Source organism: Desmodus rotundus, chromosome 7 (assembly GCF_022682495.2).
Source record: "Desmodus rotundus isolate HL8 chromosome 7, HLdesRot8A.1, whole genome shotgun sequence".
Taxonomy (NCBI): Eukaryota; Metazoa; Chordata; class Mammalia; order Chiroptera; family Phyllostomidae; genus Desmodus; species Desmodus rotundus.
Genome location: NC_071393.1, coordinates 54,917,923 through 54,940,210, shown reverse-complemented (window position 1 = coordinate 54,940,210; position 22,288 = coordinate 54,917,923). Strand labels below are relative to the sequence as shown.

General features: G+C 41.6%; 1 protein-coding gene and 1 pseudogene across 2 annotated transcripts in view; both read left to right on the top strand.

Annotated features, from left to right (window-relative positions):
* AKAP6 (A-kinase anchoring protein 6) overlaps window positions 1-22,288 on the top strand; it is a 476,021-nt gene that overhangs the window by 31,181 nt on the left and 422,552 nt on the right. The window lies entirely within an intron of this gene.
* On the top strand, window positions 10,882-11,015 carry LOC112296602 (U2 spliceosomal RNA; annotated as a pseudogene).

The window sequence follows — 22,288 nt, the reverse complement described above, 5'->3', positions numbered from 1 at the left end:
TTGCTGTGTTTCTTTTCTAAGTAGACTGTGAAATCTTTCTCTCTTTAATTTGTGTTAGAAATGCTGCGGGGTATGTGTGTGTTGGGCAGTGGCAGTAGAAAGTGGTGTTGGTCGTCAAAACTGTAACAAGCATTTCCACTTATGTTTAGTCTGTTTAGTCAAAATGTTATGAAAATTGAGGTGTTCAAATTTCCTCTTTGTCCTCTAGGAGAAAGAAAGGCTTGTGCAAGGTCATAGTGCAACTAAGAGGCGGCTGGGGGAAGCAGTTCCAGGCGCACACCGGGGCGCTTTACAAAGCATCCTGACCTCCCTCTTCATGAAACTCCAGAACTGTTTCTTGAAAGGGGCCTGCATCGCAGCCAAACACGAAGGCATTAGAAAATTCCCCGCAGTGGGTTGCCTCAACTCAAACCATGAATTATCCAGAAGACCTTTTGGAAGCTCTCCTGGGAACAGTGGTCCCGCCCTCCTTAAATGAGCTCTTCTGAATGAGAGAGGCCCAACCACTTGCTCAGACTTGTAGGCGGGAATTTCTTTCCTGCCCCACAAAGTCCACAAAACCCCAGGGCCTTCAAAACGTAAATCAATGTCACCAGTTTGTCACTTGCAGTCTCGTCTCAGGGTGCAATAAGACATGTACTTCTACACCAGTGACTGGACGCTTGGGTTAAGAATGTGAAGTTGTCAGAAGTGTTCAGGCTCCTGGAATTAAGTGGTTGGAAACTCCATCTCCTTGCTTGTTTGTTTTTAAGTTATTAATTGCTCAGGAGCTAAGACTATGAACATAAGTGTTATTAGATATTATTTATTATGGAAAAATCAGATCTATCTCATCATCTTGAATTAAAGTGAATGGATTTTTTAAAATTTGCTTTTTATTAAAAGTTGACTACTGGATTTGTTTTATTTATTTTAATTATATTTTTAAACAGGAGTGGTTTGCCATCAACCACATTTTTATGATTTTAATTTTTCTCCTCAGTGACTGTGTCACCTTTAGGGTCCTACTCATTAAACCTTGTTTCCGTCTCACTTGCCCTAGACTAATTTTCTCACAGGCATGTGACGTAGGGATAGGGATGGGCTCCCAGCTGGGGCAGTGAGGCTCACATGGCTGCAGTTTCTGTCCTTCCTTTGTAACCTGACCAAGGCGCTTAACTACTTCAATCTCTACTACTTTTATTGTTTGTTACTTATTACTGACAATAATCTAGTCCAACCTCACATTCCCACCAGTCACAATGTGGCCTACCAGGAGTGCCTCTGGAGACCGGAAACTCAGTGCTTTGTAGATGACACATTTATGTTTAGGCAGCTTTGACTGCTGAAAAGCCCAAACCTGTTGCCCCAGTTTCCTTCCATTGATCCCACCAAGGCCATATGAAACATGTTTAATCTTTCTTCTAGAAATTTGAAGGCAGTTCTCACGTTGTTTATTTCTTCTTTCCCTGCCACTCTCCTTCTCCTTCTCTCTCTTCTCTAAGTGATACTACTTCAGTTTCTGTTTTGTAGTCTGTTAACCCTCCTGATTGCTTTTCTCTGAGTGGGCAGGGGCTGTATTTCTGTTAACATGTGGTACTCTGGGTTAACACAGTCCATTCCCGAGTAAGGCAGACTGTGATCCCATTTCATCTTTATACTGTACCTTTAAGATCACATCAACTTATTTTCATTAATTCAACGGTAATTTATCAATTGCCTCCCAGGTGGTAGACATTGTAGTAGGGGCCTGGGTGCTGGGAACATGTGTAAGTGCTATTAGAGAGCAAGCAAACCAGGAGAGGGAAATGGAGAGGGAGAGGATACATGTAGTTACCTGGAAACTATGATGAGTGTTAGCCGAGGAGAAGCACAGTGGTGTGGGCATAAATAAATAAATAGTGGAAGGGCATTTCCTAGCTAGAGGGTTGGGGAAGGCCTCCCAGAGGTAGTGACTTTAAAGCTGTTCCCTCAAGGAATTAGGCAAGAGATTAGGGAAATGAGAGGCAGAGGTGCGGGAAGGAGGAGAATGTATCAGGAAGAAGGAAGAACATGCAAAGACCTAGAGGAGAGAAAGGAACCAAACACAGCACAATATAACTGAGGATTAGACTGTGAAGAAGAGGAGGCAGAGATGAAGTAGGAGATGTAGGCAGTGCCAAACTGTGGGCCCCTTAAAAGCTCATCATTCAAAACCTGTTTGAGCACCTACTGTGTCCCAGGTGCTATTCTGGGCTCTGGGGTTATGGCAGTTGAAAAAACAGACCAAAGCAAACAAACAAACACCCCCCAAAACATTCTGCCCTCATGGTAATTAAAGTTTAGTGGATATTAAGACATTAAGCCCTGGCTGGTGTGGCTCAGTGGATTGAGTGCTGGCCTGTGAACCAAGGGGTCGTGGGTTATATTCCCAGTCAGGGCACATGCCTGAGTTGCTGGCCAGACCCCCAGTTGGGAGTGCATGAGAGGCAACCACACATTGATGTTTCTCTCCCTCTCCCTCTCTTTCTCCTTCCCTTCACCTCTGTCTAAAAATAAGTAAATAAAATCTTTAAAAAAAAAGACATTAAAAAGCCTTGAGGAAGAAGTTTGGGCTTTACCCTCAGGGTGGGGAAAGCCACTAAAAGGGTTTAGTGGGAGAGTGAAGTGGTTAGAATCACGCTGTTTAAAGTTAGGCATGTAATTTCACCCACTGGGGGGCACTTTTGAGAATGAAAGTAATTATTAATAAAAACTGCTACTACTACTAATTATTATTAATAATAATTATCCTGGCACAATAGGCATAAACTAAGTGAAGCAGGAAAGATGGGCACCCTTTTACACCATGGAGAAAAGACTGAAGGGAAGCAAGACTGCAGGCAGAGATTGGCCATTGCAGAAACCAAGGGGAAAGATAGCCAGGACGGCACCGAGATGTGCGGGGAAGAGGAAGGAAATGGCTGGTCTGTGAAGCACTGAGAGGGAGAGACCTGTTGGGGCAGTGAATGCAGCGTGGCACCAAAAACCTTCTTCCAGACCGATAGGGACCCAGAAATCAGTAACAGTTAGGCCAGGTCTTTAGCTCTGTTACTTATTTCCTGTTGTCCTATGTTGCCTACATCATGATCAACTTAGTTAAAAGTTTTACTGAAATCTAGATAGGTATACACATCTATTACATTTTCCTGAACTGCTTGTCCCATAAACCTGTTTAGAAACAAAGAAGTAGGGGGAGGTTACCCTGACAGGACTTATTCAGATATTGATCCTGATAATGTTACTCATTTCAAGTGTTGGCTGATGGTTAGTGCCCTTATTAGTCAGGGTTATCCAGAGAAACAGAGCCAATATCATATATATGTAATGCATATATTGCATATATATGGGGGGGTATGCATATATGTATGTGTGTATATATCTTTGACCATTGAATAAAACGAGGGTTAAGGACAATGACTTTTGACTCCCCCAAAACTTCAGTTGTCCTTTGGTATCCGTGTGAGGGATTGGCTCCAGGACCTCCTGCAGATACCAAGTTTCATGGATGCTCGAGTCCCTTATATAAAATTGTGCAGAACAATGCATATAGTTGGCCTTTCGTGGATTCCCAGGCACAGGTTGAAATACTGTTTCTGATCAGCAGTTGGTCAAATTTGAAGATGCGAAATCCAGTGATACAGAGGGCTGATTATATATTTATTGGAGAAAAATATGCATGTAAGTGGATCTGCGAAGTTCAAACCCATTTTGTTCAAGTGTCAACTGTATATATGAGGAGATTTATTACAGGAATTGGTTCATGCTGTTAGGGAAACCAAAAAGTCCCACAATCTGTTGTCTGCAAGCTGGAAAACCAGGAAAGCTGGTGGTGTAATTCAGTCCAAGTCTGAAGGCCTGGAACCGGGGAGCCGATGGTGGAAGTGCCAATCTGAGTTCGAACGTCCTCGAACCAGGAGCACTAATGTGTTTGCAGGAGATGGACGTCCCAGCTCAAGTAGAGAGAATGAATTTTCCCTTTCTCCACCTTTTTTTCCTATTCAGGCCCTCAGTGGGTTGGATTATGCCTGCCCACATTGGTGAGGGTGATCTTTCCTCTGTCTACTGATTTAAATGATAATATCTTCCAGAGACACCCTCACAGACACACTGAGAAATAATGCTTTATCGGCTATCTGCGCATTCTGAGGCCAGTCAAGTCGACATGTAAAAATAACCATCACACACACACTATGTTTATTATACTGAATTAAAGAATCTTCCTCAACAGGTGAGGAAGAGAGAGAATGATCCATTTTAAGCTTTGAGTTTATCCCTTTAGTGGTCGACCTTCTCCAAAAATGTAAATAACAAATCTCATTGTTCTCAGTGCTTTTTTTCTTTTTCTTTAAGTGTGTTAAGTTCTCTTCAAATCATAATCTCCTAGAGGAGCTTAACATTGGGCCAATACATGCCCATTATATCCAAGCTTGTATGTTGTGTTCCACTTTGGCCACAGAGCGTGTGATGCATGGCATGGTCAGGATGGGGTCAGAAGTTCTGAAATATCTGCCATCTGTCAAAAGCAGACCTAGTAAAAGACTGAAAACACTGTGGACAAATCAGCACAAACCAGAAACTACAACTGGAGAAGCAACTTGGTGCCAGCCTCCAGGGGAGAAAAGTCGCCTTCACACAGAAAGGAGAGAACTTCTTGGTTGCTGGCCACCATCATTTTGGCATATTGGGACAATGCTCTAACCCACTGAGCTACCCAGCTAGGGCACTAAAATTTTGCATCTTATCAAGATGATACTATTAGTGTGGTGGTGGTGCTGAACATGCTATATACGCAGCATTATTTAAATGCTTAATTACCAGCAATGACTCAAGGAATGACTGAGTTCAATTCCCTACAGACTAGAACTGTTGTTCCCAATGCATGAACACTTGCAGAGTTCTGCCACATTTCTAATTGCACAGTCCTGAGGTTTAGCCATAAATAAATTACTTATTGATTAAGGAGGAAACCACTGGCTCCATCAGTGCTGGTGAAATGGAAGAAGGACTGAGTAACTTGCATAAAATAAATAATTTACTTCACTGATTTTTTAAAAAGACTTTATTTATCTTCAGAGAGAGGTGGAGGAAGGGAGAAAGAGAGGGAGAAAAACATCGATTGGTTGCCTCTTGCATGCCCCCAACTGGGGACCTGACCCGCAACCCAGGCACATGCCCTGACTGGAACTGAACCAGAGACCCTTTGGTTCACAGGCCAGTGCTCAATCCACTAAGTCACACCAGCCAGGGCATTTTTCTTCACTGTTAAATGATGGGGGGGTGGAGGAAGGGAGGATAGTCCTTAAAACTAAAATATATTACTCTTATAAAAGCTCTCAAAATGTAAACAAATGAGTAAGTTGTTAAGGATCTGTGTGGGGTTTGTATTTGCTAGGTTTACCGGCATGTAAATACTTGGGCAGGTTTTAGTACTGGAGGGACCTGCTTCGTTCTTTGTGTATTCCGTCTGTAATTGCACCCTCTTTCCTTGTGTAAGAGGAAGAGAAGTGACTCATGATGACTCCTGCTTTTAGTTTCATTTATTCCTGAAGGTGCAAAACTGAGTCAACAAATCATCTTATATTGAGGGGAAGCTATTTGATAATTTAAGCAGTAGTACTGGGAAATAGATTATATTGAATATGTCAAACTATAGAAAGAGAACTCTAGCGAAAGGGAAATTACTAAGTATTAAAAAATAAATGCTGATCTTGCTTTCTCTGACCTAAAAGGCATCATAACTGAGACATATGTACCATAACCCCCATCTCTCCTTTCTTTTCTTCTACCTTCCTACCACCCTTCCTTCCTTCTTTTCAACACATGTTCACTGACTACCTACTTTCTTCCTGCTACTGTACTATGTCCTGTGAGTATAGATTGCCCCCACCCCCTGGAGAGGAGATAATCAAACACATTGCTCTGCAGAGGACACATGTACTTCTGAGGAGCTAGCATGCTGCGGGAATGGCTAACAGGCTGGGAATCAGGGAAGGTGCGGCCTTCGATTGTTATGCAAATCAAAATGATTACCATTTTGTAAATGCTATTTATTAACTTAACATTTTTCTTTTACCTTTGATGGGTCCTTTGTGGATTACTGTGTTGTAGAGGAGTTCTGAATCGCTATGGAAGCTCTTTGTAAAGAAATATACCATCGGCAGGCAGAGGAGGGAATGTCTGTGTTCAGTGGGCCTTGGACCAATTCACATTTAGTGGACTAGATACAGTGTTTGTAGTTAAATAAGAAGTACTAGACATCCAAGTCAAATGCCCTCACAGTGAACCCAGAAACAGTCACATTATTTTTTACCAGAATAATAAATTTTTTTTACAATAAATGCAGTTGTTACAAATCAAATTTTTTGGTTTTGGACACTAGAGACAAAGTAGAGGGAATGGCAAGACTCAGATTTCTGGAATCAAGCATTGACTAACAAATTGATGAGAATTTTTCTGAACATGGTATAAGGAGGGATTATGAACTCCCAAAGCAAGATTTTGGGTAGTTTTGGGGGGTATCTCTCCAAAACTCATTCTCATGAAAATGCAGAATGATTAGAAGGAAGTGCAGTGAGAGGGTGAAGTGTTACTGCTAATTGTTTCCTATTAAAGTTTGGAAAGATGGGAAGGTTAGATGCCAACTTTGATAAAAATTCTGAGGGACATTTCAGTGTTTCAGAGTGTAATGGTTTTAGTTATTTATAATATAAAATTTTATTTTAAAACTTACAGGTTGGTTTTGTATAAGGTGATTTTTAGCACTTCTAGAAGTAGATCAAGCATCAGCTAATCTTAAGTGAGCTTCTCCTCTTTTACATGTTGATATAAAAGTCTTTACAGGAAAAAATACTTACAACATAATTATAGAAAACAGATTTGAAATGTGTGCAATCCATTTGGATTCAAGCACAACAGCTGTACATCCTGATGTCACAGTTGTCCCTGGTTAAAGGTGAGGGGTCATGTGGAACAGAGGACAGACGGATTGCTACCAAGTGAAGTAAAAGGTCCAGGGAGAGCAACTTACTACTTTGTACAAGAAATAGCACACTTAGCCTGGTGTTTGGTTTAATTCACAGACATGTTTCGGGGCCTAGAATGTGTTGGGACAATGCTAAATATTTTGTATGCGAAGATTAAGAGACGTAGTCCATCAAGGGGAACTTAGCGCAGTTGGGAAAAACACATACACAAGCACCAACTGTAGCTTAACAATAACTGATATGTCAATCAGTTAATGTTGTCCAGAAAGTCATCTCAGAGGAGATGTGCTATTAAGAACAAATACACATTTTCCAGATAGGGTAATAATGCACGGGTCTTCTAGGCTAAGAGAACAGCCTTGGTAACAGAAGAGTATAGCATGCAAGTCATTATGAGAGGGTGCTGACTCATTCCATTTGGCTTGAACATAGGGTGCACATTAGGGGGGAGAATGGGAGCCTGGAGTGGTAGATTGGAGTCAAACTGTGAAAGGCTCATCTAGGATGTTTGGATGCTGTTCTCTAGATTACAGGGTAGCTTTCATAGTCCTCCCCCCACCACTATTGTATTACGAACACTTTTCAAACATATAGCAAGATTGAGAGACTTCTACAATGAGTACTTGTGTAACTACCACCCAGATTGTACTACTAACGTGGTATGGCACTTGTTTAATCCCCTGCCTATCCGCTTACTCATGCCTTTAGTCTATCAATCTATTTTTATGCATTTCAACACAAATTACAGACTTCAGTACATTTCTCTCAAAATACTTCAGTATGAATATCATTAATTAGAGTTCCCTGTTTAAGGCATTTAATATAAAATTATAATCTTTATAGGTTTTAAAGTATGAGAATAAAATATTTGGTTTCATATTTATGAAATATCGTGGTGTGGAGGATCAATTGGGAGAGGAAAACAAATGAGAAAAGTGCTTCAAAAATCGAAGTGAGATAGTAAGACTGGGGTGAGAATTTATAGAAGGAATGGAGGAGTTCCAGTTAATTCAAGAGATGACCCAGAAGTGCAGTCAATGCATCTGACTAACTGACTATAGGGAGGGGGAAGTAGTGGAGGGTGCAGTCAGGATTAAGGAAGTATAAATAGTGAAAAATGGACTCAAGATTTCCTAGCCTGGACAACTGGGTGTTTGCTGATGAGATATGTAATGCAGGGAGAAAGAGGTTTGGAAGTAGAATGAAAGATACAGTAAACACAGTTTTGAACATGTTCATCTCAAGGCGCCTGGAGGCCGTTTCAGATGGGCATGTTCAGGTAGTGGTTGGAGATATTCTCAGTAGTTTTAGAGAGATATCAGGACTCTGATTGTAGATACAGGAGGCATCAGGCCAAGTAAGCTGAAGCCATCTCTCAGGGAGAGCATTTAGGAAAAAGGGGGTGAGGAGGATAACTCTGGGGAAGGCCAATATTTAAGTAAGAAGAAGAAAATGCTGAGACACTAAGAGAGATAGAGAGGAACAGTCAGAAGGCTAGAAAGGAAATCAAGCGATAGGTAGAGGTTTATTATTTATGTGTATGTTCCAGGTATCTATCACAAGTGCTTTATATTCGTGGACTCATTGAGTCCGCATAACAACTCTTTTTTAGATAAGAAAATAAGGAAACTCAGGGACAGAAAAGTCATGTATTTACTGAAGGTCTTGCAGTTAGTAAGCGGCAGAACCAGTTTTATTGGATTGAAGTTATTTAGGTTTACCTTATCACGGTGAGCAAGGAAAGACAGAATTTCCGGGGGAGAGTAGCCAACAGGTTACAGTTCCTCCTCCATGAGTTGACCCTAACCTGTCTTTTCAGCTTTGTCTTCTAACTACTTGATACTGGTCAATTTGAGGTGCTTCAAGTCTTTTACAAAAGCTCAAACTCTGCTAGAGCTTCCAGAGTGTTTTGTGAATCGCTAGTTACATGAAATGCTCTGTGCAAAAAAGTGTGCTGTGGTCAAGTAAGCTTGAGAAATACTGCCAACTCTGTTCTCCTTGGAAATTTGTGATTAAATTTGCAAGCCCACCGAAGGTACTGGGAAGTCCTGCAGTAAAGAAGCTATCCTCTATCTTTGTCTACCAAGTGTTTACTAAACGTATTTGAACTTGTTTGACCTTGGGATGCATCCCCTTTTTCCTCGTAGAAAATCTATAAACTTCCTTCAGAACTAGGGTTCTGAAACCCTGCGAATGAAACGTGACTTGACTTTTCCGTCAGGTGGTTTTAAGTGAGACACACGTAGCTTTCTGTGCCTGTCATTCTTGATGGCCACAGAACCCAGTCTTCCCTGTGGCGTTGTTATCTGTGCCCTACTGTAGCTCTACTGTGCCCAGGAGAATGGAGTGCATGTCTACCTCATTCTGGTGTCTTGCATTGGCCTAGCACAGTGCTTCTCATAGACACACTCATTTTTCATCGGAGTCTATTTGTGACTAAATAAAATGTACAAAACACAGAGGAAATTAGTACTTTTTCTTTCAAATAAATGTTTTCTATTAAAAGGACTTATCTGGTTCAAAACATGAATGCAAATTTAGACACAAACCAGGCTTTTATTTGAGAATAAGGAGAACATATGTTTTCAGAGGGTTTTTTTTTTTTTTTTTTTTGGCATTGAACTGTTTGCTTTGGGTTCAGTTGAAGAGTAAACTGAGGAAGGTAATTAACATTTTGGTCATTTCTGTCCTAAATGCACATGGGGTATACCATGAAGTCTTGGAAACATTACTTTTCTTGCGCAGTATCCGATCTTACTTTGTGACTTAAAGTCAGACCTGGATTTATTTATTTATTTATTTATTTATTAGCTAAATCAGTGCATGCCTATATGCTTTGAATGTTTCTTACTGGTTTGAATCAACGATTTCTCTTGCTCATTCTGACTGACTGTTGTCAGCAGTCCCATTGGCTTCACTATTTCATTTGTGAGTCCTTATATAGAATTTAATCAAATGTAACACTGTTTCTGATCTTCTCTCCTTTACATTTTATAACACATTCAGCTATGCCACCCTCTGTTTCCCCCTGGGGATAAAGGACAGATTTCTGTGACTCCCTCCCACATTCTTTTCTGCTTCATGTGGCTTCTAACTCCCACATATGGATAAGTCATATAGAAGTGTGTGTGTGTGTGTGTGTGAGAGAGAGAGAGAGAAAGAGAGAGACAGAGAGACAGAGAGAGAATGACAGATGGAGTGTGTGTATAAACCAGTGTGAGTCAGGCCAGTCATGAGCTCCACCGGGAGCATGGAGATCCCCGGGAAAGGCCTGAGCATTTGGGCAAAATGGCTGCTTTCCTCCTACATATCAACCCCAACTGCAATTCACTTTTGTTTGTTTATTTGTCAGCTGGATGTCCTACCTCTGGAGCAGAACACCAGAATCCTTGTGAGTCTCGAGAGCTCTGTAGGAGTTTCATTAGCTCACAATACTTGTTTAGTCATAATTATTTTTAGAATGAATAAGAATTTTTTTATGGAAAAGGCAAATCCTACTTGAGTATATATATTTTTTATTTTCAGAGTTTCTTAAATGCCATGAAGAGTGAGTTATTTGAATTTGCATATGTTACATGGTAATAGTACCCTGAAAATTATTGTTCAGAGAGGCAATAAACATGGTGGCCACTTATACTGAGAATTCTAGGTTTCTTTTCTATTTTTCTTAAGATATTATTTATTTAGTTTTAGACAGAGGGGAAGCGAGGGGGAAAGGGAGGGAGAGAAACATCAATGTATGGTTGCCTCTTATGCACCCCCTATTGGGGACCTGGCCTACAACCCAGGCATGTGCCCTAGACTGGGAATTGAACCGGCGACCCTTTGATTCACAGACTGGCACTTAACCACTGAGCCATACCAGCCAGGGTAGATTTCTTATATTAAATGATTTGCAGTGGCTTCTTGGCCTTTTGGCTAAGATCAAGTATAGTATCTGTTCTTATCAGGTTAAATGATTTGCAGTTCGGGAGAGGAAGAAAGTCCTGAGAATCAGATCTGGCTGTGTACAATAAAAGAACATTACACTATCAAGAATAATTCTTTTTTTTTTTTTCTTTCTTTTTTTTTTTTTATTGTTATTCAATTACAGTTGTATGCCTTTTCTCCCCATCCCTCCATCCCACCCCAGGTGAACCCACCTCCCTCCCCTCTCTCCACCCTCCCCCTTGGTTTTGTCCATGTGTCCTTTATAGTAGTTCCTGTAATCCCCTCTACCCACTGTCCCCACCCCCACCCCCCCGCCCCCACCCCCCCACCCCCGCCCTGGCTATTGTTAGATTGTTCTTAACTTCAATGTCTCTGGTTATATTTTGTTTGCTTTTTTCTTCTATTGCTTATGTTCCAGTTAAAGGTGAGATCATATGGTATTTGTCCCTCACTTCCTGGCTTATTTCACTTAGCATAATGCTCTCCAGTTTCATCCATGCTGTTGCAAAGGGTATAAGCTCCTTCTTTCTCTCTGCTGCGTAGAATTCCATTGTGTAAATATACCATAGTTTTTGGATCCACTCGTTTGCTGATGGGCAATTCGGTTGCTTCCAGTACTTGGCTATTGTAAATTGTGCTGCTATGAACATTGGGGTGCACAGATTCTTTTGGATTGGTGTTTCAGTGTTCTTAGGGTATAATCCCAGCAGCGGAATTACTGGGTCAAAGGGCAGTTCCATTTTTAGTTTTCTGAGGAAATTCCATATTGTTTTCCACAGTGGCCTCACCACTCTGCATTCCCACCAACAGTGCACGAGGGTTCCCTTTTCTCCACATCCTCTCCAACATTTGTTTGTGGATTTGTTTATGTTGGCCATTCTGACTGGTGTGAGATGATACCTCATTGTGGTTTTAATTTGCATCTCTCTGATGGCTAGTGATGCTGAGCATCTTTTCATATGTCTCTGGGCCCTCTGTATGTCTTCCTTGGAGAAGTGTCTGTTCAAGTCCTTTGCCCATTTTTTAATTGGGTTGTTTGTCTTCCTGGAGTGGAGTCGTGTGAGTTCTTTATATATTTTGGAGATCAGGCCCTTGTCTGAGGTATCATTGGCAAATATGTTTTCCCATACTGTTGGTTCTCTTTGTAATTTGGTGCTGTTTTCTTTAGCCATGCAGAAGCTTTTTATTTTGATGAGGTCCCATTTGTTTAAGGAATAATTCTTGATGCATTCTCCCTCTTGGGAGCCTTTCCCATCCACGTTTTCTTCCCTCAGGTGCATTACTTTTGCCTTTCTCTCTCCTAAGCTCCAAGCATTAGGATATTTTTTCAAGGGTGAACAACTATTATGATGTCATCAAAATGGAAAGTGCTACAAAGGGAAGAAAACACACTTTTGGCTGAATGTGGAGGGAATGCTGATGGTATTCATTAAGCATGAAATAATAAGGGGAACAAAATTTCCATTTCCATCCCCTCCCCTATGAAATATCTTCTGTGTTTTCAGCATTCCCTTTGAAGTCAATATAAGGTCTTTGCTTTAATCCATTTTTAAAGCTTCTTTTGAAGTCAGTGGGAGCTCATGCCTGGAAGAGAGAGAAGAGGCTAAAGACTGGGTGCCTGCTAGGGACGAGGGACCAGCCTAATCATCACCAGAAAATGATATTTATTGATCGTCCTCATGTGCGTGGTCTATTAGACTCCACATCAAAGCGACTTTCACATTAGTCTGACTCATTTCCTAGTATTATAAAGCTGTTAGGATGACCCAGACTGGTTACTTCTTTTTAGGAGAGTGTTTACATTTCAAATGATTGGAGAAAATGAATATTTATAAATGGAAATAATTCTTTTATCTTGACTCCCGGTCTCATAAATGCTGTTTCACCTAAGTGATTTTTTCAGATAATTGAAACTAGTAATTATCTAATGAAGTAATTTCCTCTAGGACAATGGAAGAGTTTAGGATTATTTTCTCCAATATGAAATGACTTCAAACTGCTTAGCTTTTATAAAAAAATTTTCATTAAATTCTTTGGAGAAAGATAGCAAGTAAATGATTTCTCATTCTTACTGTCTCCTCTTTGTGTGCTGCCAATTGTCCTCTGTGACGGTCGCATCTCTGTTTCTGTTGGGCTCTCTCACCTCACACAGTTGCCTGAGGGAGAACAGGGGGGCCTGACTTGTCTCTATGCCTTTCCTGCAGGGTAAAATATAAAGACTGTCCCTTCTCTCTTTCTTTTTTCTGTCTTGTCATTTTGTCCTGTTCCTCACTTCCTGTCCCTTCTCTCCTTGATAACCTGTTTCTTTTCCTTTTCTTTGTTGTCCACTCCCACGATGTCAGCCCCTCCTATGAGCAGAGGGGCTTCCATTGATGTCCGGCCCTTGGATTTTGGTTGCAGGTGTGAGCTCTGCATCTCTGATTGGATTTTGACTTGGATGCTTCTCAGGGTCTCAAACCTACTGCTTCAATGCTGAACTCAGCAGCTCCTGCCAATATCTTTATTTTCAATGTCTATGAGTGGCATCACTTTCTACCCAGCCTGAAAATCTGTGAATTGCCCTTGACAGCACTTCCTCCCTATCATTCCATTTCTAATCATTTCAGCCCTGTCACATCCACCTCGGACATCCATAATCTGCCATCTCTTCACCCCTCCCTGCCCTGCTCTGATCTAGTCCCTCATCACACCTCGCTGATGACCACAGCTACCTCTTCTCAGGTCACTCCCTTATACAAACTTGTCTTTCCACTATTACAAGTTTTCTTCCTAAAATTTGATGCTGACCACGTCATTCTCAAACTTAAGAACCCCCTGTTTGCCTCGATTGAGCATCTAAAGCATTTTATAATCTGACCTGACTTGCCAGCATTTTTTTCTATGCCATAAGTCCATTGCTCCTATTATTAAAAATACTGCTTAAAACACTTGGCAAATGTCAGTGTATCTTTCAAGACTAGGTGGAGTGTCTTTTCCTTGAGGCCTTCCCCAGTGTTTTTAGGCAGTCACCTTCCCCTTCTCTGGGCTCCCACCCTCTGTTCTTTCCTCACGTGTAGCACTTGGTGAGGTGGCCTGTGATGATCTGTTATTGTGTATCTCCTGGAAAATGCAGTTTTTTGTTTATTTTTCTCTTAATCCTCACCCCTGTGCCTACTTCACATCTGCTACAAATCAATAAATGTTTGATAAATTAATTAATGGTGATTTTAAGAGGTACTTTTCGCTTGTATTTGGGCTTGAAGTTGTGTTTTACATTATTAAAGATGCTGGCTCAGACATTAAAATACTAAAACATTTTAATGGATTCTCCCTTTAAGCAGCATATAGTTAGAAAAGGTATAAAATTTTTATCTGTCTTAAGGGCTAACAATGCCTATACACTGGGGCTGGTGCAGCTGAAGGACAGAAAGTTTTGGTCCTTGGGATGTCATAAAGCCATCTTTAGAATCATCTGCTGTTAGCATCATCCTTCTCAAATGAGAAAAGTAGCCCTTATCATAAAACCAGTCTGCTTCAGAGCTTCTACTTCTCAAGATTCCTGAGAAGATTTCAGCTAAGAGCCTCTTACAAAGAGTTTTTTCCTTAGTGTTTTTACCAGGGCCTATATATCAAACACCTAAATCCCCAAAGTCTGATTTTTAATGATAATGTTAATACAATTGGAGAGACACACAGACACAGTACCAATCTATGGTAAGAATGCAAACATTTAAAGAAAATATAGAAAGTATCAGTAAGGTCCTCTTACCTATGAAAAGAAACTTGGTTTTGATTTCAGTGATGTTTCTAGGCAATGGTCATGAGAAAATGAACTGTTTAGATAATTTTAAAAATTGAGTGACAACATCTCACTTTATTCAATAAATATATAAAAGATGCTTCAGCTCCACTGTTTGGAAAATTAAAGTAGAGGAAAAAAATCCAAGACAGATCTGGAGGCAGAGCAGTGGGAGAAGTAGGAGGCAGAGCACGGCTTGAGTTAGAAGAAAGGCTGGGAGGGGAGAGCAAGCCCGAGAGAAGAAGAGGCTGTTCCCGTAGTTACCCGGATGCTCCATAACATTCTCTTTAAGGTTTGTGTTTCATTGTCCCTCCCTCCTTTAACTTACCTCATCTGGCCCAAACTGTGCCCCAATGGCATGTCTACCCTAGATGCTTCAGGTTCCTCCCTCAGTTTCTAATAGTGTCCCTAGACCCTCACCTGCACAGGGCCCCACTTGCTGTGGATCTCATACTCTTTCTCTCCCTAGATGAGTGCAATTTCTGCCTGTCCATCTCCAGTTCAGTGGAGTTTCCTTTGGTGTATTATTTGTGAAAAGAGGATTAGTAATACATACCTCACAAGATAGTGAGTCACCCAGCAGCTCCTCAACAAACATTCCTCCCTCCTTTGCTGCTTGCTGCTGTTCCCATTGCCTCACTTTTGCTCAACTGATACCAGTGTTCTCCAATTTTCTCACCAACTAAGCCATCAGCTTGGGATTTGCCTCATGAATTCTGCTTGGAGTTTACCCCTGTGTCTGAGAGTAAGGTCTCAAAGGGAGGTTCTGAAGTGAGGACACCTTTGGACCAGCTTTAGAGTCAGACCTCACAAGTTCAGGTCCTGTTCCCACCATATAATTGCTATGGGAGCTTGGAGAAGGTTCCATACTCCGTTATTGGCCTAGTTTCCTCATCTGTAATTTGAGGATAATATTTATTTCTACTTTATAGTAAGGATTAAATAAGCTACTTAATGAAAAGTATAAGTGCAGTGCCTAGCACATTGTAAGTGCTCAATAAATGTTATAGGTACCTCAACTTAGAAACCTTGCCAAGTGTCATGTGATGAATGGAACTATGTCCTGAGTGTCCCAGCTCCATCATCTTCTCTCAGAAGCAAACTGTCAGGATTCAAGTGCCAGTTACAGTAGTGTGTCCAGGGCAGGCCCTTGATAGATACTCGCTGGGCCCACTGCCTGTGGTGGAAGGGGAGTGTGGAACCGTGCACCAGGTCTATTTTGTGTGCAAGGGAAGCTATGCCAACAGGGAAGGATGCAGGCACTTGGATGTGACTACCTGGGACAAGAGAGGTGGCAGCAGCTCAACTAAGGAGAGTGGGCCAGCAAAGGGTGCTGCTGCCATCACCTGACCGGTTTTTGGTATCACATTGGCCTCACCCTCTCGCCCAGCTCAGAAGTTTCCTAATAGTACCGGAGTCCACCAACCCCTGCTTTAGAAAAATACTGCTTTAGAGAGATCATGGTCCACAGATTTAGGATTCCAAAAGAGTCTGGTAAGTATGTGTTATAACATGAGAGAGAGAAAGGCCCCAAACTGGAGCCACAGGGTAGAGTGGAGAGTGGCCTGTGGTCACGTGTTTCTATGGGGTGAGAATGAACATCCTTTCCCAGTCAACTGAAAAATGTATGTTACTTATTTATTGTTGAAGTAATATTGAAAATTTATAGAATTATCATTGAATTTGTTATTGGGACATTGGTGAGGCTGATGCAAATCTACTCAGTTGAGATGGAGATGGTCCTGACTTTTTACTGTCATTTTTTATGTTTAAATTATATCATTTAGAATGGAAGGGCAGATAAAGTGCTTCTCAGATAAGGTCAAGTTAAAGGAGTTCATCATCACCAAGCCCTTATTATATGAAATGTTAAAGGGACTTACCTAAGAAAAAGAAGATAAAAAATATGAACAGTAAAAATGACAGCAAACTCACAGTTATTAATGACCACACCTAAAACAAAAACAAGAGCAAACTAGGCAAACAACTAGAACAGGAACAGAACCATAGAGATGGAGATCACATGGAGGGTTATCAATAGGGGATTGGGAGGGGGAGAGGGGAGGAAAGGTACAGAGAATAAGTAGCATAGATGATAGGTAGAAAATAGACAGGGGGAGGGTAAGAATAGTGTAGGAAATGTAGAAGCCAAAGAACTTATATGTATGACCCATGGACATGAACTATAGGGGGGGAATGTGGGAGGGAGGGGGTGGGCAGGATAGAGTGGAGTGAGGGGGGCAGGGAATGGGACAACTATAATAGCATAATCAATAAATATATTTTAAAAAATGAAAAAAAATTACAGTTGACCTACAATATTATATTAGTTTCAGGTGTACACCCCAGTAATTGGACATTATATAACTTACTAAGTGGTCATCCCAATAAATCTCATACTCATCTGACACCATACATAGTTATTAGAATATTATTGATTATATTCCCTATACTGTATTTTACATCCCCACAGCTATTCTGTAACTACCAATCTGTACTTCTTAATTCCTTCACCTTTTCCACCCATTCCCCCCAACCCCTGCCATCTGGCAACCATCAGAATATTCTCTGTATCTGTAAGTCTGTTTCTCTTCTGCTTGTTCCTTTATGTTGTTTTTTAGGATCAATTTTTCATAGGTATGTACTTACTGCTATTTTATTGTTCATATTTTCAGTTTTCTTCTTCTTCCTCTATTTTCAGTTTTCTTCTTCTTCTTCTTAAAGAAGACCCTTTAACATTTTATGTACTCCTGGTTTGGTAGTGTACTCCTTTAGCTTCTTCTTTTCTGGGAAGCTCTTTATATGTCCCTCAATTCTAAATGACAGCTTTGCTGGGTAGTGTAATCCTGGTTGTAGATCCTTGCTTTTCATCATGTTGAATATTTCATGCCAATCCCTTCTGCCCTGCAAAATTTCTGTTGAAAAATCAGCTCACGGTTTTCTGGGAGCTCCCTTGTAGGTGACTAACTGCTTTGTCTTTCTGCTTTTAAGATTCTCTCTTTTTCTTTAACCTTTTTTGTTGTAATCATGGTGTATTTTAGTGTGGGCTTCTTTAGATTCATCTTGTTTGGGACTCTCTTCCCTTCCTAGACTTGTGTGTCTATTTCCTTCACCAGGTTATGGAAGTTTTCTGTTACTTTTTCAAATAGGTTTTCAATTTCTTACTCTCTCTCTTTTCCTTTGACACCCCTATGATGTAAATGTTTGTACACTTGAAGTTGTCCTGGAGGCTCTTTACACTATCCTCATATTTCCGGGTTTTTTTTTTTTTTTTGCCTTTCTGATTGTTTTTTTTTTCTTTCTTATATTCCAAACCACTGTTTTGATTCTCAGCTTCATGTACTCTCCTGTTGATTCCTTGTAAATTCTTCATTTCAATTAGTGTATCCTTCATTTCTGACTTGTTCTTTTTTATGGTTTTCATGTCTTTTTTCATATTGTTGAAGTTCTCTCTAAGTTCATCTACTCAAGTTCCTTGAGCATCCCTATAAACAGTGTTTTGAACTCTGCATCTAGTAGATTGCTTTTCTCCATTTTGTTTAGTTCTTTTTCTGGAGTTTTGTTCTGTTCTTTCATTTGGGCCATGTTTCTTTGTCTCCTTGTTTAGGCAGCCTCCCCACATTTGTTTCTATGTATTAGGTAGAACTGGTATGTCTCCCAGGCTTGGTAGAGTGGCCTTATGTAGTAGGTGTCCTTAGGATCCAGTGGTATAGCCTTTCCATTGACTGGAGCCAGACAGTTCAGGTGCATGCCCCGTGAGGGCTGTCTGTGTACACCTTTCTTTTGTAGTTGAGCCTTGATTGCTGTTGGCATGTCAATGGGTGGGATTTAATCCCAGACCGATCATCCATAGGACTGGCTGTGACCACTGTGGAGGATCAGCTGTACAGGGGCCCATCTATGGAGGACAAGTTAGTTCAGTGGGGCTCTGGTGCCCGTTGAGTTTGCCCCTTGATTGTGTTGTTTGTGAAGGTAGTTGGGTCATTTTTCAATATGGTCTGAAGCTGTCTACCAAGTTAACTGGCTCTGGGGCTTCCTGGGAGGTATAGACCAAGTTCCACTGTTGCCCGAGTTCTGCCAGGGGTCACCTGGAATTAGCTATAAAGTGGTCTGTACATGGCTGCTACTTGTGCTGGGCTTAGAGGTGCCCAAGAGAGGCCAAACTATGAACCAAGACTGGCGGTTGCTAGTGCTGAGCCTGGGGCCACTTATTGAGTGATATGAGGTATGCTGAGGCTAGATGCTGCTTATTTGAAAGATTTTAGGAAAAACTGAAGCATGAGCGAAGACAGGCCATTCATATGGAAAAGCCACTGGAAACTTCTTGGGTGGGCTGGCAAGTTGGGTACAATAGGGTCTCAGGGAATCAGCAGGACGTGAACTAGGTTGATGGAGACTCAGCTATAGTGCCATCCTGCTGGCTCTTTTTAGATAGGGCTCAGAAAAAGACTAATGTCCTCTGCCAGTGCTTCTGCCTGGGAGAAAGCTGCCCCTCCAGTTCTCACTTGCTGCCAGACAGTTCATTCCTCCCCATATATCCTTGGTGCTTTTTTAGCTGCTGTCCCAGTGTTGGAACTCAAAGCAAGTGAGTCCAACTAAATCTGTGTGTGGCCCTTTAAGAGGAACTGACTGGGACTCTATAAGCACTCTGTCTCACTCAGCCACAATTCCTGATAGTTTTTTGTAGCCAGAAGTTATGTAGACTTCTCTTTCTGGCACTGGAACCCTGGGCTGGGGGTCCTGGTTTGGGGCAGGGACCCCTTGCTCCTCAGAATGGACCTCTGCAACTGAAATATCCCTCCTGATTTTTATCTACCATATGTGGGTGTGGAGCCAGGCTGTGAGTCTCCTCCCCTGTTACTAGTCTTGGGATGTAGTTTCTTCTCTATATCCTTAGTTGTAGGACTTCTGTTCAGCTAGATTTCTGAATCAGGTAGACTTCTGTTCAGGTAGTTCTGAATGATGGTTGTTCTGTAGTTTAGTTGTAATTTTTTTTAGATCAATTAAAAAAATTTTTTTTGAGAGAGAGAGAGAGAAAGAGAGAGATTGAATTGTTGTTCCTCTTATTCATGACTTCATTGGTTGGCTTTTATGTGTGCTGACTGGGGATTGAATCCACAAGGTTGGCATATCAGGATGATGCTCTAACCAACTGAGCTACTTGTCCAGGGAAGTTTACTTGTAATTTTCATGTGGTTGTGGGAGGATGAAAGTACAGCACTTACCTACGCTGCCATCTTGATTGGAAGCCAAAAGGTTCAAAACATGTATGTTTATTTGGGTTCTATCATTCAGTTAGAGAAGCAGTTCCTGATTTGTAGATACAGTTTTATTTACTTTACAGTATATTAAAGGCTCTATGTTTGCCATTCTTAGAAAGTAAAGGAAAAAGACACTGATCTCTGAAAAATTGTGGTGCAAAACAAATTGTACATGTAAAAGAATTAAGTGTCTGCTCAATAACATCATTCATTATTGAGTGGATCCTGGTGTCAGTTGGGCCTCCTTGGTTTCCTTTCCAGGGTCCAAGGTAGGAGTTGACTTCAGAAATTGAGTAGCAACTATGTTTGAGGATTGGCAAATTATGTAGGTGTCCAAAAAGCAAAAATGAATTGTCTTAAAGCAACTTGAAAAGAGTATCCATAACTTAACCATTTGTCAAAAATAATATATCACATTCTGGCCACAGAAACAGATCAATGCTGCTTTTTTTTTTTTTTTTTTTACCTTTTTTTTAATATATTTATTGATTATGCTATTACAGTTGTCCCATTTCCCCCCCCACTCCACTCCATCCTGCCCACCCCCCTCCCTCCCACATTCCCCCCCTATAGTTCATGTCCATAGGTCATACTTATAAGTTCTTTGGCTTCTACATTTCCTACACTATTTTTACCGTCCCCCTGTCTATTTTCCACCTATCATTTATGCTACTTATTCTCTGTATCTTTCCCCCTCTCTCCCCCTCCCACTCCCTTAATGACAACCCTCATGTTCTAGTTGTTTGCCTAGTTTGCTCTCGTTTTTGTTTTATGTGTGGCCGTTAATAACTGTGAGTTTGCTGTCATTTTTACTGTTCCTATTTTTGATCTTCTTTTTCTTAGGTAACTCCCTTTAACATTTCATATAATAAGGGCTTGGTGATGATGAGCTTCTTTAACTTGACCTTATCTGAGAAGCACTTTATCTTCCCTTCCATTCTAAGTGATAGCTTTGCTGGATACAGTAATCTTGGATGTAGGTCCTTGCGTTTAATCTTGGGTAATGTAATTATGATGTGCCTTGGCGTGTTCCTCCTTGGGTCCAGCTTCTTTGGGACTCTCTGAGCTTCCTGGACTTCCTGGAAGTCTATTTCCTTTGCCAGATTAGGGAAGTTCTCCTTCATTATTTGTTCAAATAAGTTTTCAACTTTTTGTTCTTCCTCTTCTCCTTCTGGCACCCCTATAATTCGGATGTTGGAACGTTTCAAGATGTCCTGGAGGTTCCTAAGCCTCTCCTCATTTTTCCAAGTTCTTGTTTCTTCATTCTTTTCTGTTTGGATGTTTGTTTCTTCCTTCTGGTCCACACCATTGATTTGAGTCCCAGTTTCCTTCTCATCACTATTGGTTCCCTGTACATTTTCCTTTGTTTCTCTTAGCATAGGCTTCATTTTTTCATCTGTTTTTCGAATAGATTCAACCAAGTCTGTGAGCATATTGATAACCAGTACTTTGAACTGTGCATCCGATAGGTTGGCTATCTCTTCCTCGCTTAGTTGTATTTTTTCTGGAGCTTTGAAGTGTTCTGTCATTTGGGCCATTTTTTTTTTTTTTTTGTCTTGGCGCGTCTGTTACTTTAAGGGGCGGAGCCTTAGGTGTTCACCAGGGCGGGGTAACGCTGGTCGCTGCGCTGTGACGCTGTACGTGGGGGAGGGGCCGAGAGGGAGCAATGACGCCCGCCTCACTCTCCTCCGGATTTCAATCCTTCACTCTGCTACCCACAATCAAACTGGGCCACTCTGGTGCTGGTTCCCGAGTAAGTGGGCCTGTGCACACTACAGGCCCCTGTGGGTCTCTCCAACGACCTCTCCTGTGAGGCTGGGAGTCTCTCCTGCTGCTGCCCCAACCCCCAGGGGCGCTTTCAATCAGAGGTTTGAGGCTTTATTTCCCGGAGCTGGAGCCCTGGGTTGCACGGTCTGCTTCATTGCCCGCCGTTCATCAGGTTTATCTGTGGGCAAATTTGGTGCCACGGGGTGCTACCCGCTGCTCTGCCTGCCCCACTCTCCGCCACTCTGAGTCCGGCCCTCTGGGTTTATCTGTGCAAATGTGGGGCCGCAGGGTCTGCTAGTGCTTGGACTGCCTGCACCATTCGTCCCACACTCTGCCAGTCTCAGTCCCGCCACAGCCACGCGAGTCCTCTCCACCCCGGTGCCCGTCTCCGCCCCTCCTACCAGTCTGGATGAATGGTTATTTTCTATTTTCTTGGTGTCGGTCCCCCTTGCTGTTCGATTCTCTGTCAGTTCTGGTTGTGCGAGGAGGCGCAGTGTGTCTACCTACGCCGCCATCTTGGTTCTCCCAGATCAATGCTTTTTAATAGGAAACAAGATAGGCCTGTGTGT